A 24,854-nucleotide genomic window follows, 5' to 3' on the forward strand; every position below is an offset into this window, starting at 1 on the left:
GACTTCCCTGAATTTGGGTGTAATCCCAGGCATGAAGCACTTCTTCATCCAATCCTAAAATACTCTTGCATGAATAGCTGAACTTAGTGCCTGGAAAGCAAAGGAAATATTTAGCAAGGGCCCTGTGAGCACTTTCTGTCATCGTACGAGTTTACAGCCCTGCTTTACATTGCCAAAGTTTTGGCTGTTTAGAAAGAATCAGATAGCTTTGCCACATCCCATTGCTATAACTCAAAAAAAGTCTGTTTCATCTTGCAGCACATGCAGGAAAATGGAACTGCTGTTTCTTTCCCATTTTTCCCAGCCCTTCTCATTCAAACACTGCTTATTTTGGTGAGTTTTAGGATTATAGAATCCGGTCAGGCAAGAGAATCTATAAAGTTGATGTGGGATAATAATGGTCCAGGTGTCTTATTATAGAGCATGTAACAAATATAACAGGTCTCATCCAGATGAAACAGTTGCCCTGTAGTGTCCAAAGGAGATTCATAACTATAACCCAGTAGAAAGGTTATGATGCTGCCGGTAGTGGGTTAGCCAATAAAACTTGTTATGCTATGCCATTGTACCTGTAAATAACACAGGGCAGATATGATAGACCCAGCCATGTGCTGTGGAGCTTGTATCACTTTTTACCTGTCTAGAAGATGACTTTTGTCACCCTTGCAATATAACTCCTATGCAGCTGCTATGACTGCTAGATGTGCTGGTGCCAGGGGAGAACACACATCTTTTTAGGCACTGGCCATGGTGAAGGATGATTGGGAAAAAATACAGAATTCATTTTCAGGATCACCTTCTACTCACAGCAAATGAGAAGTACATATGGATGTTTTAATTTTTCACACTATGCTGCTGTCCCATGTGGCCCAAGCTTCATAACTAGTGTCAACTCAAGAGCCAGTTGGTATTTATTACACCAGAACCAGTGCATGGAATTTCTAAAGACCTTAAGGAAAGCGTATTTGGTTTCTCATGCTTGAGAGAAACTTTGGAAAAATCCCAAGCGTAGAAAAAAAAAATGGGATGAGAATTTTTGACTTTCAATGAGCCATATTTGCACATACACATTTCCTGTGTTACCATATTTTAGAATTACTTTTGAAACTGATGAGATGTGACGAACTCCCACCATTTCATAGAATCATAGAATCATAGGGGTTGGAAGGGACCTCGGAAGATCATCTAGTCCAACCCCCCTGCCAGAGCAGGGTCACCTAGAGCACATCACACAGGAAGGCATCCAGGCGGGTTTTGAATGTCTCCAGCGAAGGAGACTCCACAACCTCTCTGGGCAGTCTGTTCCAGTGCTCTGTCACTCTCACAGTAAAAAAATTTTTTCTGATATTCACCTTAAACCTCCTATGCTCCAATTTGTATCCATTACTCCTTGTCCTATCACTGGTCATCACTGAAAAAAGCTTAACTCCATCTTCTTGACACTCACCCTTTACATATTTGTAAACATTGATGAGGTCACCCCTCAGTCTCCTTTTCTCCAAACTAAAGAGACCCAGCTCCCTCAGCCTTTCCTCATAAGGGAGATGTTCCACTCCCTTAATCATCTTTGTGGCTCTGCGCTGGACTCTTTCCTAGAGATGTAGTGGAGCTCTGCTTCTCTTCTGTGATTCAGGGCTATGGTAGTAATACTTCCATTATACACTCAGTTAAATTACCCTCCCCAAAGGTAGTGCTCCAGCCTGCTCCTATGGGTACCAGGAAAATGCTGCCTGTGAGAGAACAGGTGAAACAGATGCTGGTCCATTCCGTCCTTACGAGCCCCAGCTGGTAGATATCCCTCTTATCAAGAGTATTCAAAGTTCCTGCAAGGAGTGTGATGAAGCTCCTTCCTTGTCTTTGCTGTACCCCTCTGTGTCTAGTTCCTCTTATTTACTTTCCAAGGCTGTAAGGTAGCAAGAGCAGCAGAGAGCAGGAAAGGGGCATGCCTGGTTCTGGTGAGTGGCTCTGCTAAAGGGCCAGCTCATCCCTGAGGAAGTGGAAAGGGCAAGTATGAGGCTGCTGTTATGAAAAAGAGACAGTTGGAGACCACGTTAACAGCAAAAGCGTGGAAGCAGAAGATGGAGATTGCAAAAGGGAAACTGAGGCCCAGGTGGAGGAATGGCACCTGGATAGAAAAGCTAGTGAGGGAAGAAGAAAAGAAACAAGCAGGACTCCCAAAATATGTGGGAGTCTCCAGTGGTATGAAGACCAAGGAAATGCTGTGGATTTTGTATCCTGACTGTGTTCCACTCAGGTAAATCCCATTCCACCTCTTTTTTGCCCTTTATTGTGTGTAGTGAGTGATATGGCAGACTTCGTTCCCTGCCTGCACAGCTCCTGAGTGCTTTGTGTTACCAGGCTATGGCCAAACTGTGCTGCAAGGGTGGTGCCTTCCTGGGTTGGATGATGTGATCCCTCCTGGCAGGCACACTGCCCTCTGGTTTGGAAAACATTTTGGAATCATTTGGGTTTAAACGTGCAATAGGGATGAATTCTGTGCTAAAGGGATGTACTTGCGAAAGAATCAACAGTGTAGCCCCAACACATCACTTCTCTCATGGCAGGCTCTTGGATCCTGCCCAGTGTTTGTAAAGCATGTGTAAATTAATGAACATATTCATTATTAATAAGACACAAACATATGAAAACCTTTTGAATAAATACTTGAAAGAGTACTAAGCCTACTACCAGAATGAAGTCTAAGAGTTCTCAGCATCAAAATGCAGTAGGAAATTGTGGCTGAATGGAACAGATGTCTAAAATGAATGCTTACACTGCACCGAACTAAAATATAATTTAAACACATACAGGACACATATAGATTGACTTTCAGTAGCACAACCCCCATAAATACGTACACAAGTAACCTTGTTTGGGATCAGCAAGGCTTATTCTGTTTATCAAATCAGTAACTGTAAAGCCCATAGACCATTTTAGTTATCAACCTTTTCCAAATGAATATCCCAAACACTTCTAATCACAACCATCTGATTTCCATTATTTTGACCTCCTTCTTTGGCTGGATCAATAATGTCTGATGTAATAATTTATCAACATATACTGGTAAAATTATTGATTCTACTTGTACAAGCTGGGAAAAAATATGTCAGGCTTTCCCTTCAGTCTAAATGCCTCTCTAGATTTAAATTAAGCTGCATTTGGTATTCATATGAAGGATATTAGCACTGTATGTAAAACAAATCACTGTAGCTGAAATGGATGTTTTACTTGCCCCAGTTCCCCTGATACTTTTATGGCACCCATCACTGCAATATCTATTTTGCATACTCTAATTGCTTTGTGAAATCTCTCGCTCCTCCTCTGCCTCCCACCCCTGTGCATTCACAGAACGTACTGCAAGGCAGCCTGATGCTTTTCATCCTGCCTCTTGGGGAGGCTGAACTGAAGGGCAACTGGAGATTTTATTTAGTTGAGAGATGTACTGTATAGACAGAAAGCTTTCGTGTAAATCCTGGATGTTTTCAGAAGAGTCAAAAGCTTACATGTCTAATACCGTATGGGGTAGGATTAATATTTGACCACAATACATTTTGAGGTGTGGGGTTTATTGGTGAAAGTAGTATTTGAAAGAAGACAATGACAAAAAACTGTGTTATGAATGTTATAATGGGTTACCTTTCTAACAGTACTGTGCCTGAGAACTATCAATTGCAATTAATCTGTAAAAATCAAACACAAAGAAGTCTGGCTAATTTTATTTCTTAACAGTTCTGTACTAATATACCTTAGGGGGTAGGAAGATCAAAATACTAAAACAATGTGCTGAGTCATTAAATGGAGTGAACTACTAGAACCATCCCTTCCTCCAGCAGCTATAATCTGTCATCAATTACTTACCTAATGCATATGTTGTAAGAGCCAACTGTAGTTTCTTTTTCATATCCTTTTGTTTCAGATGCGACTTAAAAATTGCAAACGTTTCTCCCCTCAGACACAAGAGCATAAATCAGGAGGAATACTGAGCTCTCTGCCCGATATTGATTCTTTCATGAACTAAGCCAGATGGGTTCAGATATGAGCATGATCTAATATTCCCCTTAGCTTGATTTATAGATTTCTTTGTGCATTACCTGACCATAAATGAGTCTTGCATTATTTCTTGTGTGCCTGTCAAATTAAAGAAAAATATTCTTGTTGACCTTTAAACCTGGGAGAAAAAAATGAGTCAGAGACATTTTACTGCATGTATTACAGTGATCTTAGTGCTTACATGCCAATTAAGAGTGTGTGATTATGGAAGAGGTCTAGTAATTTGTGTTGTGTGTAATGATTCCATTTTTCTGTAAAGCACGCAGTAGATATACAGACAGTAGCATAAGCTACATTGCAAATAACCCTGTAAGAGAGAAAAAGAAAATAACAATTTGGAACAATTTATTCCTTAATTTACAAAAACCAGCACTGATTGCAAGAACTGAAATGTTTTTCTGTAAGAAAATAATGTTCTTTAGGCAGAAATGCAGAAAGGACTGCCACATAAGGTGTTAATGCCATTAAAGGGAATGAGCATCATGAGGCATTTGCTGACCCCAGAACCCTCTTCCGTGAATAAAATGAGTTTAATGTGTATGAAAAATCAGTATCACGAACTGATAATTAGGGCACAACCCTGGGCTTAGGACTTGCAACCTAACTGTGGTTGTAGACACTACGTTTTGTCAGAGCAAAAAGCCCAAGCTTAAACTGAAGGGACTGACCTCAATGGTACAGCACCTCCTTCAAGAGTGCTTCTATAGCCTAATGAGCCTATTAGCTCATCTGTATTTATTTGTAGTTAATTATCAGAGCTGTCACATCTAGATGTTAGAAAAGGCCGTTTCTCTACTCTGTATCAGGTGATAGATGATGACATTTTCAGCAAGAACAAGATTTCTAACTTCTGTCTTCTAAGAAAGCAGTCTTTGAATGAGTCTTTCCATGCTATGTGGGCATGCCACAAAACCTGGCTGGTAGCCCTAGCTTGGGCTCTTCTAGGAACAGGAACTGTTTGTGTTCTCAGGTCTCTTTTCCAGATACCTCACCATGTGTCTATATCACCAGAAAAAAATCCTTTTTAGATTCTTCTCCAGCTCAGGTATGTTTAGAGTAGCCAACCTGTTCCTAGAATTGAAAACAGGGTGTATTCAAGAATATTAATGTTCCTTTCTAATCTCTCATTAAGGTCATTGAACTATTGAGTAGCCCTCAGTCTTTGTTATTTTACTTCTAAATAGCTCTGCTGTGGCCAGAAGGCTTTTCTTAAAACTTCCAATTGGCCAAAGGCTGAATTGTAGCCAGTGTTTTACATCTGTCCAGGGATGCACCTAAACAGTGTATCTATTTTGGAGACCAGTATATTTATGAAAGAGGGTCATAAGCATGGTCTGGATGCTTTATTTTAATTCCAGTGGCTTATCACGTTTGTTTATTTTTATTATGGTAAGTTGCCAGTCCCTGAGAATGAAGTCTGTGCTGCTAAAGACACTTTTATTATATATGAGACTTCAAGTGATAGTCTTTGCCCTGAGGAGCTCACAATAAAAATAAGCAGACAAATAGAGAGATAAAAGACATGATTCAGCATCAGATGTAATTTGCTGTATGAAGCTGATCCAATTGTATTTGAAGGATTTATTTTACAGATGAAGAAACTTAGGTGCAATGAAATGAAATTGCTTGCAGAAAATGCCACAGAAGTCTATGGAAAGGTAGAAACTAAAACTCCAATTGCCCTATGGCTCCCTGGATGGCCCTTCTCTTTGAAGTAGGGAGAACTGTTTATGCATTACCTGAACACAACTGCATCCCAATCTGTAGAAAGTATACAGCCCTACATAGTTATGCCACACAGCACATTTTTTTTATTTGGGGTTTTTTTTTCATTCCTCTACTATGCATAAGCCTGACACTCTCTCTTCTTTCTTCTGTGAGTAGTTCTTACTAGGAAATACTCTTCTGACATCTAGCACAAATGGTGGTTTGAAGAGATATGTTTACTGCATCAAGACATAGAAAATACACCTAAATTCTCTATTCTGGTCAGTATATTTATATGAAAAGTATAGTGGCAATAAACCAAAATGCAGTGATAGCCCTTCTCCTTCTCATCGTATTTTATAATTGTGGATTTACATCTGGCTAAAAGACACTGTTTGGACTGTCTAGCTTGCATGGTAATAACAGGAAGCTCTCTGTTTCCTTTTGGTATGGCAATGGAGACTGAGAGTCCCTTCACTTTACACAATTCAATAAACACATAAAATGAGAGTTAAAACCTTCTGAAAAATAAAAAACAAAGCACGATCAGTGAAACCCTGAATCATAATGACAATGTGATCCAGTGTCAGCTAGAGACACTGACTACAATGGAGTAAAGCATTGTTCTAACTTAAAAAAGAAAGAAAAAGGAGACAGGTAAATAATATCAAATAATTTATTAATAGAATTGAGAGGTTAACAGCAAAAGAAAACTATTTATCCTCTGGTACTATGCAGTTTTAACTGAGGAAAATATGCTGTAGGATCAAGATGTCTTGCTCCCTTCAACAGCATTTCTCAGAGTAAACAGTATAAACATCCAGAAGTCACCTTCACATTTATAAACTATAATTATGTTTGTTAAACCCACCCAGAAATGTTTTTTATTCAGTTGTCTCATAAAGCAAATACCCAAGGAGGAGGGCTAAGAGCTTGCTCTTGGTAAGAGCTGGACAATGGTATTCTGGTTTGAAAAGTAGAACAACACACTTTCCTGTAAGACCTTTACCATATAATGAAGAGGATCTAAATAACAGACTGTTTGGTGGAGGAGTTTTCTGCTGGCATCAATTCAATTTTTGTTCTTTCCTGAGGTCAGTAATGGACAGTATGTAAACCTGTTTCAGGATAGAGGTCATCCTTAGGCTTTCAGGGAAGCATGTACCCATGCTTTTCCCCTGAACTCTTCTCTCCTTGCTTTGGTGTTTCCAGAGCTGTATGAACAGTATACAGGTGCTAGAATTTAATTCCTGACTGAAATACATCTCATAAAGACTAAAGATAAGGAAAGAAAGCCAAAATTTGCCTCTTAAGTTCATACAGGTGTGAACTTAAGATGGCTCACTTGAGCTATCCAAGCCAAGCATCTTTGCAATCTGTCTTATCCTTCAAGGGGAACATGCTATGCTCTACAGATCCTCTCTGCACAGAAGAGAAATACTGCTGCTTTGCTGGACATATACTGCCCCTTATAAGGCAGTGAGGAGATGAACCAAGTTGAGCTTTTTAGTAGTATCCATCACTATAGTCAAAGTGTTAAATCCTTCTCCTTGTCCAGTGGTTTATTCCATAATAGAAACATAGATAGTAGTGACAGAGAAAATCACTTGGGTCACCTAATTGATCCTTTGCTGGGAGAAATATTGTTTCTTGCATTTGTTGTCTCTGCAGACAATACCTCACCCCAAATTACCACCTGACCTAAAGTCTGACAGAGAAATGGAATATTACTGAGATAAACCATGCTTGGCTGCCTGGTTTATTGTTTGTGTAGCAGCAGGGAATGAGATCAGGATACAGCTTACAAGATGAAAAGGGCAGGAGAACTAAACCTTCCCCCTGCCCAGGAATACCAGCTCAGGGCAGATGCTGAGGGAAAGAACAGGAGAAAATGGAGCATTATGTGTCTATAAGCAGTAATGTCCTAAGAGGGTGGTAATCTGTGAAGGTTGTTGGGAATCACTGGAAAAGGTATAAATGCAGTAGTGGTCTCAAGGGGGATCCTAAAGGACTCTCCTTCCCTAATCCAGGGGATTCTCTGGGAGAAGGCTGGAAGCCCTTCTCTTCCTCATCTCTTTTCTCTGTCGGACTCAGGAAGAAGTCACACTACAGTGTTGATCTCTTTTATTCCTACAGTTGTGAAGAGGATGATGCCCCACAAGGCTCTGTACAGCAGCTGGAAGCTGCAGTTGCTCCTTAGCACCACGCCCCCTACAACCTGATTTTGTAATGTCAGCAGTGGTCTTTCAGGACTTTGTGTGTGCTTTTACACTGCAGGTTATGATTTAATTTCCAGCAGGTGTTTGCTTTCATAATATTCAAGGTGACTCTAGGACAATACCTAGGGCAGTGAGAGGGAAAAGCAAGGCTTTGCCATGCTTTGAACCAAGATCCAGGCTTTGGGAGATTCGTTAAATCCCTGACCCCAGGAATTGCTATAAACTGTTCCTCTGTCCTCCTCAGTCTCCTTGAAAGGAAACTTTCATGGGTGGGCAGTCTCCTGTTCTCCACGAATCACTTGGGGCATGGATGGCAGGTCTCTTTTCAACTCATCTGGCTCCTTCTCACTCTTGCATTCCAATCTCAGCTCTTGTTCTCAAATGTACACCTTCCTGTACACCTTCCTCTTGCATACCTTTCCCCCTTTGCCTCATGTCTGTTTCCTTGCCAGAGCCTCTGGACAGCCCTTTCTTGTCTTTAACAGCTGCATGTTGTCCTGTCTTTGCCTGATTTTATTTCATATACTTTAAAGTCAGTGTGGCACCTGGGAAGGGCTGTAGGACTCACTGTGCTGAGAGCAATGTCCAGTGATGGGAGGCCAGGAAAAGCAAAACCAATCAATGGGTTGGTGTCTTACTACAGAATGCATACTCCCTAGGTACTCCCTGCCCTCTTTCACTCCTGCCTTTCACAAGGAAGCCCCTTCTTCTCAGTAAGCAAAGAGCATGGCCTGTTCCTTGGGATTCAGGCCACAGCCCGTGCTGGCCCAGGCTGTGCTTCTGCCCCAGCTTGCCCAGGCTAAGCCATCCCTGTCACCTGCTGAAGGATGACAAAGACCTCCGCAGTCCTGTTGCATCACTGAGCTGGGCTGGCCAGTCATTTAAACAATAAATTGAGAAAATGTTGATATTTTGGCCCAGACCTGGTGAAGATGGAGATAAGAGATTCTTTTCTAGAGGACAGACTGGAAATACTTCTTTCCAAATCAGTTTTTTCTGGTTTCCTGTGTTTCATCACAGGATTTTACCTTTCCTCACTGAACGCTGTCGGTGCACAGTGACAAAGGATGTGGTATTTTGGTATACTGTGGTATTTAGAACAGCCAAAATAATTAGGATCCAAATAATATCCAACCTATCATGTGATTATATGGCAAACTTGCATCACCAGAGATCCTCTGTACCATGCTCAGCCCTTGATAGAGCTCTCACAGTCAGAGTGATGAGCTTCTATTTAGGAACTGACAAATTGTGAATCAATTATTATTAAAAAGAAAATGTCATTAAAGACAACAGTTTGGTGCAGTATCATTCAGGATCTGTCAATGTCTCTGCTGGGAAAATTAAAATAAAGTCATCTTACAATGCATACCTCAAACATTTTGCATTTAATAATTAACTAAAAGACAGAAGCAGCAGTCTATTTCCAGAGTGCATTTTGATGTCCATTAAAGACACTGATTCTCTGAAAGGCAGATTATAACTTCTTGTAATTCTTGCTAAAGCTTGCTGGGATCTTTCATTTACCAAGTGTTTGTAAATGGAGCTGTATATTTTGGTTTTTAAATGAGGGTAGCAACTGACTAAATATCCTACAAATTACTTTAAACTTAAAATAAACACCAAATGTTTTTATTTTTATACTTGCAAGCAAAAAAAATCATTTGTATTGGAAATAATTTTTAATTTTGAAGATTTCTTCTTTCAGTGATGAAAATTAATTGCTCACTTGTTTTTTGGACATACCTGAAGCAAGTCTTTCCCCCACTAATTTTGCTTCAACCACTGAACAGAAAGATTATTCAGAGAGTTCAGTTCTTGCAGGGACAAGCCCCGCAGATGTTAGTTATCTATTTTGTATTGTCATATGAAGCCTGTCACAGCTCTGCTGAAACTAAGTGAGGAGAAGTGCTGGTAAAATATGCAGTATTGCTAAGAATAAATATTTGTACAGTATGAAGACAGGAGTTCTTTTAAAAAGTTTGTCATGCCCTGTATGACAGCAGTCCTCGTGCACATTGCTATTATTACTTATTGGAGGAGTTTTTTCAATAAAGTGCAGAAATAAGAACTAGTTATTTTAAACACAGTATTAGTATTATTACAGATATTTTTTTTTCTCATGAGATTTCAGTACTGAAACCCTAATTGCAAATCCAGTACCAGCCCAGGACAAATAGAGACAGTTGTTTCAAACAATGAAGAACAAAGTAAAAATAAACCCTGGTTCAGAGTGATGGAGAAGTACAAGGAAGAAGCTGGGGAAGTACTGGTTAGTTTGATAGATTATTCTGTTGTACAAGGGACATCATTAGTGTCAGGTTCTACACAGGCATCAGAATGAATGGAAGATGTGCAGAAATCTAATCCTGGGCACATCCATGGAGCCACACATGCTATAGTGTAGGAGGCTTCTTCCATTTTCCAGTACTTTGATGTTGTTAGAAATCTTAATTTCACCTAATTTTATGAATTCAGGTTCAAAGTTCTCTCTTCATCTCAACCTTCCTGTTGCTCTGGGGGAGCTATGATTCTTTTCCCATATGAAGATCTTGCTCCCAGGCATGGTCTTCTTTTCCATGATGTGATACAACCTTTTCCTGAGGCTTTTTTTCTTTTTACACTTGTCATTTGTAAATTTGTTATAAACTTTAGAAAAAGCAGTGAGCTGAAAAGAGGCAGTGCTGCGTGGTGGAGCCCAGTGCCTGCAGGGTTTGTGGGGAGAGCTTAGAGCAGAGCGGGCTGGGACCTGCAGCTCCTGTGGGGCACTGAGCTGATAAGCTGAGCTGAGAACTTACCAGAGAGATATGTCAGTGCAGCCAAATCACAGTATCCAGGTTTTAGATCAAAAACATCTAAATGGAGCATTTCTGTTTTCCCAAAGTTGAATTTTCTTCCTATAAGTTTTGTATTTATTTCATGACAAGTTTTAAAATGAAAACTCTTCTTGTTTTGGTTTCATTTAAGATTAATTTTCCACAGGACAGAAATTCATATTTCAGCAATAAAGAGGAGGAAAGCACACTAAATAGAGAAACTGAATGGCTGAGAGCAGCTGATTTTACTTTCCAAAATGGCAAACAAAGAGGTCCTTACATGGTCACAGGCATAATCTCTGAGGACAGTCCCCCCCTCCCACATGAGGAGCTGCCCTGTGCTGAAGGCTGCTCCTAACTTGGGCAAGGTTTTTGCAGAAAACAAAAATTGACCTTAAGAGTCTTTACTGTTAATTGCTGTCTTGAGCCTTCCTGCCTTCTGTTGATACCTTAGCAGTAGAATGGAGAGTTATTTGGTATATTATCATTTTCAAAATTAAATTTTGAAAGGAGAGAGATATGTCATAAAGTAAACTAATATAAACAAAAACAGCCGTGCTGGGTAAGAAAATACAAGTAACTGGGGAAGTGACTGTAAATCCATATAAATAATGGCTGCATAAAACCATGGTGCTGTGTATTTCTAGTAATCAACCTTCAAAAGAAGAAGATGAAAACAAAGGAGGTCAATGATATGTGGATTAGAGAACATAACGCGTGAAGAGGCTGAGAAAGCTAAATTCATAGAGTCCAGTGAGAGAAAGCTCAGGGGGGAATATGATCACTCTCTATAAATACCTTCAAGGTAACAATAGAAATGAAGGGAGGGAAATATTCACAGTTGTGGAAAATTGTAGGCCAGGGAGCAATGGCCTGAAGCTAAGAAAGAGAAGGTTTAGGTGAGGTGTTAGAGGGGAAAAAGGAGCCCTGACAAAAGAGAGCAACAGGGCAGTTTAACAGCCAAACAGGGAAAGTGCCCAGTGTAGCATAACTGCCAGATTTATGCCAGCAGTGAGATGGCATATGATTGGAAAAAGAGAGGCTTTAATCAGACACATGAGCTAGATCAGATTGAAAGCTTTCTTCTTGGTCTCACAGGCTATGCTCCAGGTAATGTCACAGAGTGCTACATGGAACTACAAGGCAGAGCTGTTTCTTTGAACTAGCCCAGCTGCTTCCTCTGTTGCTCTTTTACTTATTTCCTTTATCCATCATGCACTCCCCCCATCCCATCAAAACATGATTGGATTCCATGTTGTCCCTTCTTACTGAGTTTGGCTTTCCATCCCACTGACAGAGGTGTCAGGAAAACTGCAGGAAGGAGCAGCAGTTGTTACTAAGGCAAATCCAGCCAAGAGGGCTGCTGATATGACAGATTATAATTAGAGAGGGAAATCTCAAAGTCACTGAAGGATGAGGATCTGGAGGTTTGCATTAATAATACCAGTAAACATAGAAAAAACTCAACATTGAAAAGTTGGAAGAAACTGCAAAAGCCAAATCTGTTTGGTCTCCTTTGAAAGAATGAGATGTCCAGGGCTGAGCAGGAATTTTTTTAAGAGGTGGCTTTTTTCCCAGAGGAAACAAGTGAGTAGGAGCTCTGGTGGTGGGTCACCACTGCACAGGCTCTCCCTACTACTTCTCTTTGCCCTAGAAATCCAAGGGAATGGGGTCAGCCAGATTTGAGACAGACTAATATTAGTTCTCTAACATGTGAGAGAAAGGTTTTTCTGTTGCATACCCAACACACTTCATCAGGTGTGCTAGTAATATATGACAGCAAGTTCCCAGTCCAGAAGATAGTCTGGAGGTGGGGTTCAGTTGCTTGGAGGAGCGTGAGAGGAAGCAGGAAGGTTGTTGCTGCCCACAGGTACGGGGCTCCTGTTGAGAAATTATACACAATCATCACAGAGCTTGCCATTGGCTGGCATCTAGTCAAACTGCTGGGTACACAGCAACCAGTACCCAGGGTGGTTTACAGCACAATTACAGAGCTACTGCCAGAATAAATACTCGGTGTACAGCACAGAAACCTCTTAGATAGAAACCATCCACAAATACTTCCTGTTGCCCTTTCCCTCTGAAGAGCCACAGCAAAGGTGTGTGCACACTCAGCACTGCTGCTGTCTAAGGGCCTTTCCACAAAGCTCACTTGTGGGCATTGCCCCTAACTTGCCAGAGAACAGGTATCTTTTTCATGACACCCCTCTCTCGGTGCTTTCTTTACAATGAGGTACCATGGAGCATCACTGCATGACTGCTCAGCAGCTGCCACCAGTGCTTGCAGGACTGGGGGAAAACCAAGAGCTGCAGGACATTGTGCAAAAGCAAATAGGAGATACTAAATGTGACCCTGCTACATCTTCAGTGCTAGTCCAGAAGAAGCACTGGAGTAGTAACACTGCATCTGAAACTCTTTCAGTTGTTTAATTTTTGGTGTGTTATTAGTGAAATGGAAAAGCCTAATGAATCTGTGCTGAAGTTCTTCATTAGTGGGTCACCACTTTTAGCCTGATCCAGGGTGTTGATGTGTGTTTTGCCAGTGGTATCTTAGGGATGAGCAGAGGGAGTTTCTTGGTTTGGTTGGGTTTTTGTTTACAAAGAACTGCTTAATATAATGATTCTCTGATGTCTTCACAACAGGTAATAGAAGTAGAGATCTCTGTAAAGCCAGGGGTCTGACTGGGTTATAGAGGTTTGTTTATGGGTAAATGCCAATCACTAAAATGATGCAATACTTTGAAGACCAAAAACGTAAGTTTTCTTTTCTATGTCTTAAAGCTAAATCCGTATCATTTGCTGTGCTGAAACTCCCTAACAATTACTAGTGAAATAAGAAATCCAAAATAGCTTTAAGAGAATTATTTTAAAAGTCACCTTTTTTATTTTAAAAGTATTCCCCATTGTAATGAATCCAGATAGGTACACACAAATATTTCCAGAAGATATGTCCTTGAAAAATCTGGAAAGAGTAAAGTAACGAAAGCTCTGTGGATCTGCTGCACTTTCCCCAAGGTTGCTTTTGTTCAATAACTTTTTTAAAACAATCTGCAGCTAGATACTTAAGTTCAAATGATCATATTTCTGAATGGCTATTTAACTGAAGGGAACTACAGTAATTCTAAAGACATATCTCTGCTACAATTTATAATGAATGTAATCTTCAAGGGGCAATAACTTCTCTCAATTACATAATTTTTTCTGTTAAAAATGACGTATGTTACAATCTGGGTTGTCAGCTCCTCTGGCCATGAACACACACATTTCTCAGTAAAGCATCTTAGGCACCTTGGCATACTATCAATAAGATCACTAATAGCATTAAAACTTCTTTTTTTAATTGCATGTTAACATAATCTTTCAAGTTATTTTACCAGTATAAATACACAGGGCACAACAGCTGTTTAGAGATCTCCAATTAGAGCTGTTTTGTGGCTATCTTTACATAAAATGCCTTTGGCTAATATAATTTAAACCGCTTCTGTAAATGCATTTTATGCTTTGAAGTCAGCTAATAATTTCTGTCATTTAAGAACAATGTTGTGTGATTTGCTCCTATTACCAGAAGTGAGAAAAGGAGCATTCCCCTTGGCTCCCTGCTCCCCACCTGCCCAAGTGCTGGAGATCTGCTGCCCTTGATTTAGCACGAGCTGCCCCACTGCTGGGCTCTGCTTGGTGGGACGGGCGCGAGGACTCCAGGACCGCAGTGTTACAAAGAGTGCAGGCAGCTGAGGGAACTTCAGAGTTGGGTCCCAAGGTCACAGCCAGAATCAGGAAGGAGAACTATAAATTACAAAGTGCTGGACTGCAGCCAAGCCCGTGGGAAGCTGCATTTAGCATATCATTCTCTAAGCAGCAGGATGAAACCTTAACTCCCTTTCAGACAGAATTTGAATGGAATTTGTTATAAGAACACTCTGATTGAAATATCACCAACTGACTTTTCATGACAACTCAGAAATGGGATGCAATAGCGGGGGGATCCTCTTCCAAAATGATGATGAGGATGATGATAGAGCCGTATCAAATATTTATGAAAACTGGATGAATTTTGGTGCTAGCAACATGCTGATATTATAAGAGAGACCTCAAATAACTCCAGACATTAACTTAAGCTCAGATTTCTCCTATTGTAAACCAAAGGTGGAACTACAAGCTGATTCTCGTATATTGAAGTAAAAATGCTGCAGTGGAGGTTAACAGGAAAGTAGTTAGAACAATAAAGTGCAGGCAAGTGTAATTATTTACTCCTTGTAGATGCTATTTACAAACTTCTATCAGTGCTGTGGACCTCCTGTGTAAGGTTCAGAATTAGAAGAACTGGACATGAGTTCCACACTCCTTGGGAAGTGGCTCCCATGTGTTCAATGCACATAGAGGACCTAGTAGTGCTGAGACCTCCAGAAGCTGCAGCATACATGAAATGCTATGGGCAGTGCTATTCCAAAGCATTAAAAGTATATAGTTTTTATGAGAAAAGGATGAATTGTTATTTTAAGGGTGCAAAAGTTACTTCAGAATTTAAATGAGCCATGTAAATTTTGGTATCACAATTGCTAAACCTCTGCATCTCACCACCACACAGTTAACTCCAAGATATGTATTTAAAGATGTTAGATATAATATTGTCTGTCTCTCTGGGAAAAGGGTCTGCTTGAAAGCAAAGCCCTTCCCTCTTGTCTGCAAAAGAAGAATACTGGCATTAAGTGCTGAGACAGCTGCCATCTTCCCATCTTGGCACTAAGGTGATGGAGAGCAGGGGATTGATGTTGTAGGGTTTGGGGAGGGCTGTGTAAAGGCAGGCAAGAGTATTAATATATTGGACAGCAGCTTCCTCAGATGGATTGTACAGCCTTACTAATAAGTAGATGTGAGCCATTTTGCTACTAAGTTATAACTGGTTCTCTAAAATGTTGTGGCAGGGCTTTGCAACCAGGGAAGGTACTATTAGCCAGAAACACTAACAATGTGATCTGAATAGCCCTTGTGAAGAAAAGCCAGAAAAGTAATAAACTAGCTTCTGTAGCTGGAGAGTTGTTTTTTTTGGATGTGAGTGTGACAAAGTATACTTTTGGGGAAAGCTGGAAAAAAGCATCCAAGTATTTGTAAAACATCATAGAGATGGTAGGGAAAGAACTTTCCCTAGAGCTGGTAGATGTAGAAATCTGTGTTGGATGGACTAAGTTCTGGAGTGGGAGACCTAAGGATGAAATAATAGTTGGTCATGCTCTGTCTTACACCCCAATGCTGTGGTAACCTGCAGATGAGCAGGTCTCAGTCACTGCAGATTAGTACAGGATTATCTTTTCTGTTACTTGAGAAACCAGGCAAATACATTTCTGCTGCAAGAAAGGAAGAGCTGCTTTCTGTAAGTACTCCTTTCTCTGAGCCTTTGGCAACAATAACTGCTCTTCTGAACTGCAACACAAAGAAGAGATTCACAGCATCCTCCTGTGTATGTGTCTGCAGATTCATATGTTTTATTGACCAGGATGCTACTTTTACAGTTTCTTCCTTTATTTCATAGATCTTTTCACAAAATAGATTTTGTGATGCCTAAGAAATGAAATGAGATATCCAAAGGTTCACAAACAACAGTTACCAAATTAAAGAGCAATGCAGCTTTCATCCCTTCTTATGCAGTACTCTAACTTCTGATGCATCCTTTACATTTCTGAATTTAATTTACTAATTCAGCTCATACTGATTTATTTAGGCAGATCAAGCAGCTCATGCAAAAAATCCTGTTAAAGCATATTAAATAATTATTTATGTAACATCTTCCTTTAAAGATCTCAAAGGCAACAGAAAAAATAATTTATCTTCTTTGAGCTGAGCAGTATCGCCATTTCAGTATATAAAAACAAAGGCATATTAAATCAAATATCCACAAATAGGTGTCTAAAGTTAGTAATCTAAAGATACATGTCCCCAGCTAACTACAGTTTTGATTCCTCCAACTCAGAAGAGGGGTTTTTTTGCATGTAAGGGTCACACTGAATAAAATGAGAACCCAACATTTCTCACACTACTTCTGTGCAGGTATTAAAGGGACCCAAATTTTAAAACCAGGATGTCCTGTGGCAATTCTTAAAAAATAAAGTCACTTTTATTTAGCTCCTAGCTATAAGCTAAGTGGATGTCAGATTGCAGGCATTCAAGTTCAAATACCATTCAGAAAGTTTATGTAACTGATCCTGCCACCTTTCCCAACATGAGTAATTACTGCTCTCTCAACAAGTGTAATTTACTTACATTAAGTGATTTCCATGAGACTGGTTACTGTATGATTGGGGGGTTGGAAGGTCAGGCCCTAAGAGATTTTATCATGGTCGTGCTGCTCTTTAGCAGCACAAATCAACCCCCCTGCCTACCTTCTGTCTTCATCACAGGCACAGCCTCCAGCCCCTTCTCCCAGAGCAAGGGCTTATACCTCAGAGTGAGGCTTCTTTCTGATGAAGAGTGAAAGACCATTTATGGATGCTGTGATACACATTTCAAAAAAAAAAGTATTTTAAGTGAGGAGCAGTAATTGTCAGGTCTGCATATTTAAGGGACTTTGAGTTATAAACGTACTTAAAAAGTACCTAGTTAATACCAGTCTGACAATCAATTGGCACAGTGCTGAGCTCCAATGCATCAAATTAGCATTGATCCACAAAGTATTACTGAAAGGTTTCTTCAATCTGCCGAGTTTGAAATCAGTTTGGGAGAAGAGGGCTTCTCCCCCCCACACACTATTTTTCAGGCCCTTTCTAGTTCCCTACCAGGAGTCCAAGGGCATTCCTTCAGAAATGCCTTAGAAACATTAATTCTTTTCAAACTTTGTTTTCTCATCCTCATTCAGGAGTGATCACTTCCTCTCAGAGTGTTTCTTCAGCATACGATTTAAAATCCTCTCCCCCTGGCCCTGGGTCAAGAGGAGCAGAGCTGTGACTGCGCGGTGCCCAGCCGAGGTTCAGCTGGGCTCTGTTATTCTGGGATGCAGGTGTTCCACTGCCTCCAGTGCATGGCTAATAACTTCCAGGTGGGATTTGAAGGAACTGGCACTGCTCTATTACATTCCTCTGTGGCTTTGGTCCTGGCAACTTCAACAGCTTCCCCTCTCCCTGCAATGATGTTAATACAGCTGCGCTCAGCGGACCCGACTGCTGGAACACCCTCAATAAAGAGAGGGAAGCTGGCACGCTCTGCTCTCGGAAGGGCTCATGACTTGTTGCAGTTTCAGCGCCGTCTGCCAGCACCGGGGTTTGTTAACCTTCCTGGCAGCCTGCAAAGCCACTCTGCTGTGGGGCATGCTGCTGGGGGACAGAGCTGGCCCAGAGTCTGCCACAGAGGGGAAGGGTTTGAAGGACATGCTGCTGGAGGAGGAATTCTCTCGGGCAGTCTCATCCTGGTTGGTATTAACTCACTTTTGCTTGCATTTTGCTCTATGGATTTTAAATAACTATGATAGGAGAGTGTACGTTGAAACAAAATTAAGCTATAATGGTGACATTTTTCTCTAGAATTTTTATCTTTGTCTAAGCAAATGGTACAGTAAGGTTCAAGTATCTATTTTCAGTATCTATACAGCGCTTTTATTGAAAACACACTGTAACAGCTATTGAAATGTTTTGCCAGCAAAAGTCAGGTAACAGCACCTGTGAGAGAGGTTTGGTTTTAATCCCTGAAATAAGGGAAATTGGGTGGCCTTCAGAAGAAAGCCAATGAATGGGCTGTTTAATGGTTGCTTACTATTAAGGACACATACTGTGGCTTGGTTATCAGGAGGTGGCATGTGCCAACACCTAATGGCTTCAAAAGTGGCACTGCCAGACCTGGAAGGTTGTCACAAGCATGACAGGGAGCATGCTGCAACAGTGTCCCACCTTGCTGCAACCTCTCTCAGCCACTCTGCTGTTCACCACTGGGGTCAGGCTGTGAAGACCAGACCTTGCTGTCCCCTGGTTTCCTCTTCTCATTGCACATCCTCAGCCACTAAAGGCATGGCTCCAGGTTTCTGTGGTGGCACTGGGAGTGGAGCAGAATGTCTCCTTGCAGAGTGGCTGCTCTGACTCTCATTGGGCTGCTGTGATTGTGAGTCCTGGAGATGGAAAACTCCTGGAGATGTCCGTGGGACCTTGTTTGTTTGTGGTTGTCCCCACCAGCTCCTGCTCAGCATCAGAAACAGGAAGAGGTTGATGAAGGTGTTGCTCCTATGGCTTAGCTGAAGCCAGGGAGAAATGTTGGCTGCTGTGTGATGACTCAGGCTCACATGCTTATTACTTGTATCAGTTAAAGCTCTTAATCACTTTGTGCTGTTTCATCCTATAACATGAATTCACTTCAAGCTGTGAAATTCACCATTTTTGCCATGACTAATTTGTGAAATCTGCCACCTTCCTTCGTGGTTCGCTTTGAGCCCTAGTTAGGCATCATCTGTCTGATCGGGGAAATCTGTGATTTCTTTCTTGCAGTTGAGCCAATACAATTTGATTCCCCTCCTTTCTCCTCTTTGCACACAACTGTGATTTCATCACCACTTTTACCTTCTGATATGACAGGGATGGAGAAGCGTGGAAGCCATCTTTGCCAGGGACTGCATGCAATGAATCCTGGCTTTCCTCCTCTACAGTGTGGGTAGGGCTCAATCTTGCATCAGTGGGAATCAACCTAAGGGTTTAACTCTGTCTTTGGTTAAAGCCCCTTAGGTCTTTTATATTATGTTAACCAGGCTGGGAGAAATGTAGTAAGATGGTAATTGCAATGTTTTGGAAATTATTTCCCACCTGCCTTGCTAGTGCCTTGTTTCATGATACATTCATCTGTTACTCTTTATATTGAATATTGCTGGCATTACGAAATGCTATAAATGTACCCAGTATACACAAGCATCTGACTGGTTTTGCCTACAAGAAACACTATTAATCTTCCATTTTCATATGCTATGGGCAAGATCCAGAGGTTGCTCAAAGAAGATTTTATAACCAAATCAGGTCCTAAATTCCACTTTTCTCATCAATTGGTTAATGTCTACAAATATTTTCCCACACTCTTAATGTCTTAATTGCTCTTTGAAGACATTGCCAGCTCATCCATCCTTTTACCCATGATTTACACCCTCTTACAAAACCAGTGAAATATTATTTTAACATTTCTGTCATTGAGATACAGTGATAAATGGTCATCTTTTAAGATCAGTGGGACTGTATAATGGATGTGCAGGAGAGCCTATTGACTTGCTCTTGCCAAGATGGCATCCTGCCATGAAGTTCAGAGGAATCACGAGCTGCCCTGTGATACTCCTCATGCTCCAAATAGTCCTTTTTAATGGTAAAGCTTATTGGTTGGTGCTACACAGAGTTTTGAGATAATGAGAGGAGAACAAAAGAAACCTTCCCTCCTAGCTCTACTTGTTTTTACCCTAACTTTCCTTTCCATCTTTCTCTTTCTGTATTCTGCCTTTTTTAAACCACTTTCATTCAGTCTAAGTTAGTCACACCCCCGTCTGAAACACAATCACATAAATAAGATCATCAGCACTATTTCTTTTAACAGATACTTAAATGGACAAATCTCTGAGAATCCCTGGCTGTAATTAACCCTTTGTGTGAAAACCAGGAGGAGGAGATTCAGAAATGTCCCACACGCACATTCATGATTTCATCCAGTGATCAGAAAACATAAGGGCCTGATCTTGTTTCTGCTTATATGGTTGATAAAATTTCGCTGAATGATTCTGGGAGCAGGATTATGCCTGGTGCTCAGCACTCTGGGCTCATCTCTGCATTCACTGCATTCAGCACGAGAGTCTTAGAGCTGTACTAGCCCAAGCTATTTACTTACCACCACTGTGGACTAATCAGATGGCAATAAAAGCTTTTACTGTGCCATCCTGTTTGTGATCAGCAGAAACATAAAAAGCATGTTAGCAAATTGATTTTTGGCATTAATTGTGAGCAAAGAGCATTACACTGAGTACAGATAGGGGTATTTTTCAGGCAGAAAAATTCTATTTTAGTATTTTAGAAGTGATTCTGGAAGATGCTGAGCTAAGCCCAACGGATATAGTTCTCAAATACCATAAGGCAAAGAGTAGTTACTGAATCTCCTCAGTCTTATTAGCTTACATAAGCATAAAAATTTGAATAATGTTAAAAAAGCTAAATTCTCCAGATAATCCATAATCAGTAAATGTTCATAACCGAGATGTAGCAAATATGCATGAGATTTCCCCAGTGACATTCTGGTTACACGATCTAAAAGGCATAGCAAAACTCTCCTCTGCGTGGGGCTGGGCAGAAATTTCCACCAGCTCCAAAGGTCAGTTGGCCACAGCTCGGACCCTCCTGGTCCCCTTCAGGAATGAGCAGGAGAAAATCGGAATTCACTGTCTCATTTTACAGCTCTGGTGACTTATAAATAAATCATCCCCACACTATGATTGATGTCTCCATATAAATAATTAAGTCTTGACCTTATGTTATGACACCTGCTAAATTTTTTGGCTCTTGAAGCCAGCACTCAGGAGAGATCCTTGACACTGGATGGAACTAGATTTGAGGGGAAGAGGGAGGCCAGTTTTTTGTTTACCCTCATTTTGTTCTGTTTGATTCCATCAGCTAGCTGATGATTATGATTATTAATCTCCGTTGCTGTCTACTCTATGGATTTAATCCCTGTCTGATTGCTGTTGGAAAGTTTGCTCCATTAGAAGCAGACTTGGATTAGATTTCCAGTAACCACAGTTTCCCAGAGCTCCCTCAAATTGTTGTCTGACCTAGCCTGGGAACTTTACACCTATTTTTTTTTGCAATTTATTTCACTTGGTGGTGGAGCTCCAGTGGCCAGGGTTATACTGTCATTCTGCTCAACCAGGCTAGGTATCAGGTGTCAGTAAAAGTTTAATTTGGAAGCTCATGAATTCAAAAGAAGAGCTTAACAGTTATCCCTGACACAGGGAGCTGCTGTGGCCTGCTCCTGAAAAAGAGAAAATCCCAGGGACATGAATGGAATTGATGAGATGCCAGGCATCTGACAAAATGAAATCTTCCCAGAATAAACTGAGGATAGCATTCTAATCAAATGGTGAGCATCATTAATAAACAAAATGGATTTAGCAATTGCATTTCTGATTTTCACTTCTGAGACTGTTTGGGTTTACCATTCATCCTCCCTCACTGTCCTGTATATATAGTCTGTTCTCGAAAGAGCTGCAACTTTTAAATCTTGCCATAAAATGCAAGCATTTCAGTGTAAGCATCTAACATAAGAAAATTAGCATCTCTTTTTTTAAAGCGTGTTAGTCTGCACACAAGTCAGCTACAGACAGAAAGCAACATTATCATACAGTTATAATAAGGGGCTTTCCTAACCTCTCAAAAAGCTGGAAAAAAAAAAAAAAAAAAAAAAAGAAAAAAAAAAAAAAAAAAAAGAAGCATGCGGCTATGACTGGGTCTGCTCCTGGGTACTTCCATAGCCAGCACTGGGGAATCCCAGATGTTAGTGAGGTGCCTGGGCTGTCTGGTTGCCCATCGCTGGCATGGTGGTGCTAACAGGCTAGGGCAAGACTACTCTTCGCGGCGTGTTGTCAGTCTGTGAGTTCTTAGGGGCTGAGTGAGATGTGAGATGGCATCGCAAGGTCCCAGCTGGCAATGCCACCAGGCAGAGGAACGGAGGTCTTGCCAAGAAGCAAAACTACGGGAGAGCAGCAAAGCCTTGCTCCCCTACAGATTGAAATTAAACTCTAGAAATGAGAAGGTGCCTTAACACCCCCCTCCTGCTTACTCATAGCTGGAACTCCGGGTGAACTGGATTTCCAGGCTAGGGAGATGCCGGCATTTCTCCACCAGATCCTGTTATTTTCGCTACAGAAACCCACGCCAGACGCGGCCCCGCGAGCTCGGTCCGCCCGGCTAAGACGCCGGCTCCATCCCCCACCTGAAGTTGGGGTCCTGAAGCTGACGCCCCGCGGCCCCGGTGCCCGAGCGGGGCCGGGTCGGTCGCGATCGGAGCGGGGCGGGGGAAGCCCCGAGCACCGCACCTGCCCCTCCGCCCACCAATTACCGGCACTCTTAATTACCGCACCGCCCGCTCGCCCCGTCGTCGCGGAGCGGCTCCGAGGTGAGGGGGTCGCGCTGCTGGGGAGGGCTGGGAGACACACGGGGCCCCGCCGCAAGTTTGGGCACTTTCCCGAAGTGGTGCGGGGAAAAGTTGGGGAGCGGACGGGGGTGCGGACGGGGGTACGGAGGGGGGGGGTCCAGCCCTGCCCGTGGGGGCGACTCGCCACTGACCTGCGCCGCGCCCGCGCCGCCTCTCCGCGCTCAGCGCATCCTCCGCGCCGCGCCCGCCGCCGCTCTACGCGCCGCAGCCGCGGCTCCGCGCCGGCGATCCTCGGCGGGGAGGGGAGAGCGAAGCGGGACGGCCCGCCCGGAGACCGGAGGCCGCCGCCCCCCTCCCCGCCTCCCGCCGCCCCCACCCCAGCCCCGCTGCGCACCTCCGGGAGCGGGCGCGGCCGCCGGCGGGAGCGGCCCCGCATCGTCCCTCGGCGCGGCACGGGGAGGGCGCGGCCGGTGCCGCCGCCGCCGCCTTTCCAGGGGCCCGGTCGCTTCTCAAGTTTGACACGTTTTCGTGGCGCTGGCTGCCCCACCGGTGGCCTTCACGGCTGCTGAATTATGCATTGTCTGAAGGGCAAATTACCGCCGTGCGGAACAGGGGCTGCCGAAAGAACTGTGTGTGTGTGTGTGTGTGTGTGTGCAGGCGCGCACACGGCTCCTGCTATGAACCTGCATCGCGAGCTTGTGCCTGGGCGTCTTTGGCCGAAATACTGCAAACCCGAATGGGACGTTGCAGGGGAAGGAGGGAGGGTCCCAGGCAGGGCACAGGGGGAAGCCTCTGCCTCCCTGCTGCCGGGTGGGTGTCTTTTGGGAGGAGCGGGGCAAGGATCAGTGTGATTGAAAGCCCCCTGCCGGGCACGGCCCCCCTCCGGTCTGCAATTTTACAGCGTTATTGAAAAGAAATGTATTTTGTGACCAGTTGGGAAGATCTGTGGCCCACACTCCCAAAAGAAGGTGGTTGTGAATGCACACCCCAAGGGGAGAAACAGTACAAGTAACAGGAAGAGAACTGAAGTGATGGTGCTCTCTAAACAATAAATGGGAGCAGATGTGCTGTAGCCAGGGCATGGTGGGGACCAAGGTGCCTTGTCTAGAGCCTGGAATGTGAACTGTGGAGTAACTGCACAGAAGGTGCCTTTTGCCCTCTCTGCTGGCTATTTTCCACCCTAAATTACCAAGAGGCTTTTCCTGCACAACTGTGCAGCAGAATAAATGGTCTAATAACAGGAAAAGCAGAGTATGGCTGTAATCCCCAAGAACAGCCTCTGTGGCACGCCTGGCTATTGCTACTTGTAATGAAGCAGCCACTGGATGAAATCAAGAAAACCAGAGTTAGACACAATAGAGCCTGTGCATCAAGGACCTATGCTGTGTTCTGGACCCATTCCTCAACTTTGGGAGTGGCAGCTCCCTGGAGCTGCCCTTTCTGCCAGGGAATTGTGGAGCTGAGCTTTGGCAGCCCAGAGGGAGCAGCAGCTAGGCTTGCTGGCAGACAAAGCCAGCCACGTTGTGTTGACATACATACCTGCCATCCATCCTTAATAAGGCATCGTGTGCATATAGTGCTAAAATCATGTCGAGGTGGATCCTATTTACAACCCTCTGAGTAGTTCCAGGTGTGTCTTATAAATAAAGTATGACATTTATCCTTTGTCTAGATTAACAGAAATACATTGCCCTTAGTCTGCTCCCTAGCAATCAATTGTTCCGACTAAGTAGATGTTCTTTATTAGGGTATTGATTAGGGACCCAATCCCGTAGTCTTTAAGCAAACCAGTTCTTTGCCGATGAATGGAACATTTGATTGAGAGTTTTGATATCAGACTTTATGTAATTCTATTGTAATAAAAAAGGGCACGTGGTACAGCTTTCTAGGGGGAGATGCATTCATGCCACTTGGAGTTCAAAGAAAGAATAACACACATTCCTTATATGAAAACTGCAATAATTGCTTTACTTTGGCA

General features: G+C 42.5%; 1 protein-coding gene across 1 annotated transcript in view; it reads right to left on the minus strand.

Moving 5' to 3' along the window:
- CHST8 (carbohydrate sulfotransferase 8) overlaps positions 1–23,167 on the minus strand; it is a 165,907-nt gene extending 142,740 nt beyond the window's left edge. Inside the window, exon 1 of the mRNA XM_051629622.1 lies at positions 23,068–23,167. The gene's annotated coding sequence lies outside the window, so the exon portion shown is untranslated. The remainder of the gene's footprint in view (positions 1–23,067) is intronic.
- Positions 23,168–24,854: the final 1,687 nt, after the last annotated feature.

This window comes from Apus apus, chromosome 11 (genome assembly GCF_020740795.1).
Source record: "Apus apus isolate bApuApu2 chromosome 11, bApuApu2.pri.cur, whole genome shotgun sequence".
Lineage (NCBI taxonomy): Eukaryota > Metazoa > Chordata > Aves > Apodiformes > Apodidae > Apus > Apus apus.